Source organism: Magallana gigas, chromosome 7 (genome assembly GCF_963853765.1).
Source record: "Magallana gigas chromosome 7, xbMagGiga1.1, whole genome shotgun sequence".
Classification (NCBI taxonomy): Eukaryota; Metazoa; Mollusca; class Bivalvia; order Ostreida; family Ostreidae; genus Magallana; species Magallana gigas.
Window position 1 is genome coordinate 21,546,718 of NC_088859.1, and position 6,000 is coordinate 21,552,717.

Here is a 6,000-nt window from a genome sequence, read left to right on the forward strand (position 1 = left end):
GAAGAAGAAAAAGAATCCGAAGAATAACAACAAGGTCTTCCGTTGGAAACGGAAGACCTTAAAAATGTTGTTGGTAAAAGTTACTGAATTCTAAAGATTTTTTGCTTACCATAAATAAGAAATCTTTGTTTCACCAAATTAAAAATGTCCAAAAGTTTATTTAATTTCAGCGCCATTACGACATGACTTCATCCGTCGATGTGACGTTCAAAACCTAAGCGGCCATGAGATGCCATTGTGGAACTCGAGCACTGATTCAAATCAATACGATTCATCTGTTGAGAAACCTGTAGCTGAGACTAGCTGTCAGAGACATACAAAGCGGTAGAAAAAAAATAGATTTAAACGAGAAAAGGGCAAGTCGAAATTTGTTTGTGACAGTGGAAGGAATGGTTAGAAGAGTTGGAAAGAAAGGTACAGTATTACTTGTAATCTAGAAGTCTATTTTGTTTACATCGTTAAATGCACCAAAGTGCCTGCTATAGTATGCGAGTATAATTAACGCCGTTGATTAAATTCGCAAAAAAAAGAAAGGATGGCGATCGACAACTGATGATAAATTTTGCTGGAGGATCTTAGTTAATAGTTATTTTTGATTACGTTTTTCCTTATATGATAGCTGATCTATAAATTGTTGATTAGTTTGTGTAACTAATTCCTTGCAATTTGACGTACATAATATGCACAAAACACCAGTTTGTAAGTTCAACCGGATTTTATTTTGATTAACCACAAAAAATATATTTAAAAAAAAGATTTCTAATCAATTACCTACGCCTTCATTGAGTAAGCCTGACATCATAATTTTATTAAAAATTGAATTAGGCGATATCTTAAAAACAATCAATTCGCATTTCAAATTGTATAATAATAGATGCACTTTGTCTGTGCATAACTTCTAACGACAAAAATAGTCAAACAATGTTTTCTTCTTACATGTTTGAAAAGTTGCTTTTTGCTTAGTGTTTTGTTGAATAATTGGTCCAAGATTGGTAACATTGCTTAATTAAAGTTCTCTTGAGATAACAATAAAATTTAACTGTCAGATTTAAAACTTGATATATACTGCCTGCATATGTAAATCCATACAAGTATACCATACTTGCGTTTAAATGATAAATACCTCTCCAGTCCAAATGCCAGACATTGAAAGAAATTCTATTGAGGAATTCAAGGATACTGTAAGCAACAAGTCCGTTCTAGTAGTAACCTAATTTCAGATCATGGGAATACATGTACATGAATTCTGTAATGTATGACGTGCATTTCAGAACCACAATGCCGAGTGTGCAAGTTCACCTCAACACGACAGACCAAGAACTGCTTCGAAAATTAAACAATTCTCTGATCATTGAAATCAAAGGGGACCCAGTCTCTTTCAGGGACAGTAACCTAAATGAACTTCTGTATGTCGTCATCGTGATCATGTTCTATGGGACCGCTTTAATGGTTCTCATAGCAACCCAAATCCGGAAGCAGCGCAGAGAAGGACAAGAAGTGGATTATTATGACGAGTATTTAGAACGGAACAAAGACGACGGAAAGAAGATGTTGTTACCAAAAATAGACGTCAAAGTGAACGTTCCATTAGAGGCGGACGAAATAAAGATGGAAGAGGAGAGTTTTGCGGGGAAAAACTAGAAACCTCTGTCGTTTTGTCTTGTTATATTGTTCATTTGTTATCATGAGGTTCAAGGCCAACACTTTAATGTAGTTATGGTATGATATCATTGTTATTGTCCTTTATTATCTAATAAATAGACGATAAACCTACTTACTAAAAACTCATGTTCAAACTTGAATATGTATCAATAAAGCTTTGTGTGATTGATAATCTAAAAATAATATTCAGAGTAATAAAGATGCCAACCCTTATGTCTTTTAACATCATTTATTTACAGTATAATGTGCAGGCAAAATGATATTGAGTATTGACATTCATACAGAACCATTTTCAATATCGCATGTCTCGAGCGATGATAGTGATATTCAATTAGTCACCTCTGTTTTAAGAAAAACCATAAAACAACATCCAATTTTCAGCTTTTGGTGAAAATGGACTTTTGGTCACCATCAGCGACACGAGACATGACAAATGACGAGGATCACGTGATCGCCCTCTCAGACAACTTAAGGAAAGGGTCTAGGCAGGAAATACTGCGATACGTCTTGTTAACTTGATGCGTGATTTAGAAATCGACAACTACCGAGTTTAGCCACAGAATCGATCGATAAATTGATTAAAACTTTGCGTTAATTCTAATCCTTAGGGGACCATCGTACATGTAGCGTATGAAAAGTTAGATCTAGGGTGTTAGAGTGAGTAGGAATGGAATTGTTTATCCCAAAGGCACATATAATTAACATTGGATATGGTTTAAGTGGTCACTCATTTGAATTTTCGAAATAGTTCGCTGATTAAGCTCTGGTTTACTACTCATTCATATTTCTTATATAAAAAGAAAAACTCCGTGAATAAAATAAAACAATGTTCCACATTATTACGGGGGATGTTCGGCCATCTTGTACATTTGAGGACAAGAATGTAAAAAAAAATTCTTGAACTGGCTTGTTTCTGTTCGAAACAGACCGAAACTGTTGCTGACTGATAGAAAAGCGATAAATATGAGGTTCTACATGTTGTGTTTTCTGCAAATTATGCATACAAGAACAGAACAATGCATTTTTTAATCACTTAGAGCTGCGCAGTTACAGACTTAAATAATAAATGAGGTCGACATTGTCCTCTCTACAACCATTTGTTGATTTAAAAAAAGTCTAAGCTTGCATATTCAAGTTGCAATTATGTTTCAAGATAGTATTCTTAAAGTAGGTCTCAGGAACTATCAATTCTCACGTGATATTTCTGTCATTGTCTATGGAGATACAATAAAGTTATATCTTCATAAAAATATATGTTTATTTGTTATTTAAAACAATCCTTTTTTGGACCCCTACCCCACTTGTAGAAAGAATCTATTAAGATGTATTCTTATAAATTGGGGAAAACCCAAAACAAATTTTGGTGATGAATGTCACATTCAAAACAATTGATTGGAATGACATTTATTTTTTTCCATGAAATTATCATGTCAATGTCTCTCCATAGACACATGAGTTTTAATATTGCCATGATTTTCTTGTTCGAAAAATAGATCCCATGCTAACTGAGAAAAATAGGGTATCTCAGTTTGAGGCAAAGTTGAGATGTTAAAAAGCAAAATTTTAACTTTTTCTCAACAAATGGTGGTAAAAAAAGATACCAACACAATGAGCACTCTTTATATATTTTTAAATCTTCAAAAATAAGTCTCCAGCAGCGCAGTTCGACAGCTTTTCTGACGGATTAAATGGTATTGTTCTGTTCTTTGATGCATAATTTGCATAAAAAAAACATGTTGAACCTCTATTTATTGCTTTTTGATATCATTTAGCAACATTTTTGGTCAGCTTCGTGCAGAAGTTTAAGAATTATAAACATTCTAATCCCCAAATGTACAAGATGGCCGCACATTTCCCTTACAGAGACGGTACAGCTGAAAAACATGTGTGTTTTACTTCAGATGTACCAATTGTATCGTTAGGAAATAGGAAGTAACGTTGACAGTGTTATTTCAAGTACTAGAAAATCCCTTTCACATACATAATCACTGTAATTATGAGCTTCCGGAAAATAACGGATCGTACAAACCGGTTTAATCATATATCGTTTATTTGTACCACGTGGATTTTGATTGACAATAATTGACACGTGCCGAAGTCAAAACTACAAGATCTTTGCCCGACTCGGTCATCTTGGAATACGATGTAAAAGGTACTCTCTAAATGGAACACATCATCATTTCCTTGAATATTAAATGGTTCACCAATTTTGGTTCATTTTAACATACTGTATATGGCCATAAATATGTCAAATAACCCCTCAAAGGGCCTCACTTACAAAATAAGTATAGTTTGTACAACCCTTATAACAAAAATTTTAAAAAAAGAACACGCAAAATTCATACTTACAAAATAATAATTCTTTATATTTTAAAAATTTTTAACAATTATTGCCATGGAAAAGTAGAAAAGTCATATTTCTATCATCAAATCTGTCCAGGAGAATCTCCGTGAGCCCTGCATGTGTTTTGTTTATAGTAACTACGCATGTGTAATAGTATAGAAGGTGGAACTCCGTAAACATTCCGATGTATACATTTATGGACCATAAATAATTATTATTTTAAATAAAATAGTTAAATTGATTTAATTGAGAAATTCGCAATTTTCTGAAACTTTACTTGGTATACATTTATGAGTTGTATAAAAAATACCGAATATGATGGGGAGATTGTTTCAAGTCGGATTTTTGAAAAGATGCGCCCTACTGTCTCATTAAATCCTTCTCAAATGTTATTGATGTTGTAATCAGTTTCTCTCATTTTCATTATATGGATGGTTTTCACGATTTATTAATAAATCAAAACTATGGTATCAAAGTACATATCTATTTTTCCCCCCATTATGATTGAAATCATTCTGAAAGAGTTAAGAGTTAAAATACATTTCATATTGGTAATAAAATCATGTTTCATATCGACAAATTTTAGTTTTATCAATTCCATGTCTTTAACCTGTACTTAACAGTGATGTGTTTTCTATAACTGTAATTTGCAAAATTGATAACACTACATATAAGTTAAGAATAGTTAAGTGAATAGTACATGTATTGGTACTGAATTGGAAAGAACCAACACTAAGCCACCAAAATGACAATGTTTACTTTCAAATATTTTAATGCATTGCCTAATCACTCCTTCACCATATTTTCAACAAACATTAATGATAATAAATTATAAAATGATCTTTTGTTATATTTATATAAAAGAGGCTAAATTAATGAACAAAAATCAATCTGAAACGTCACTTATTATCAATTTACTACACAAAAAGTGTTTTATTCATCAATTGTTAAAACACAATATTATAAATATACAAACAACAAAGAATATTGACAAAACAAAACTGAAAGATACATGTACGAGAGATCAAACTGCGTTTTGACGTCATGCATTGAATTATTATTGAAGACAACAAATTACATTCGTTGTAATTCAAATTGTTGTTCAAAATTATCATTTGTTTTATTCTAGTCATAGTCATGCTAAAATATTTTTTCCAACTGACTTAGAAAACAATAGCTATTTATTGTGTCAATAGAAACTTCTCGATGATTAACCATCAACAGAAGCCATGATAGTATAACTTAGTATTTGTGTTTTTCTGTGTTGCGTTCCTTTGAACTTTACAAAGGCACGGTCAGAAGTTGTTGACAGAGAGACCGGAGTTGACAAGCACTATAAACAATGACAAGTAACAGATGATTTATTTATCTTGATATAATGAACGTTTCATACACACGTGATTTTTTTATTTACGTTTTGCTGATTCTTGGTCAAGTTCAGTATCTGCTTTCTTTAGATGATCCAAGGTCTTGATTGGTATTTTAACAAATTCAACTCATTCTTTACTGTGGGGAGAGATCTTTTATGCAAATTACACACGAAGGAATGGTCTTGACTGTTGCGGTTATTTTATTAGGTTCTGGCAAAAACATCAGGTAATATAAGCATTGTAAATAGATTCTGAACACCATTGGAGAAAAATATTAAATATTTGATATTAAAGAACACAGGTCATCCAGTCCAAACACCCATAAAATTAGTAACAGGAATTTGACATGTAAATGCATTTCTATTCAGTTAAGTGATCTGTGTTTATTTCAGATGAAGAACCACACCATCTGGCTTTATTTTGTATTTTCCAATAATGTTGTTTGTACACATTACCAATGCTAAAACACTCATAATTGGACGTATAGTTAATCCAAAAATCAATGTTATTTCATTGAGTCAAACATACATTGTATCATACCTAGAAAACTGCCACTGTCCAATTTGGTTTATTCCTTGAATTGATTTATCTTGCTGAACATTGAAAAGGAACTTCGCTATTATA

General features: G+C 32.2%; 1 long non-coding RNA gene across 1 annotated transcript; it reads left to right on the forward strand.

Annotated features, from left to right (window-relative positions):
- Window positions 1–272: 272 nt before the first annotated feature.
- Window positions 273–1,875, forward strand: LOC105344834 (uncharacterized). The gene is made up of 2 exons (XR_010708028.1): window positions 273–414; window positions 1,272–1,875. It is a non-coding gene; the product is annotated as an uncharacterized lncRNA (long non-coding RNA).
- Window positions 1,876–6,000: the final 4,125 nt, after the last annotated feature.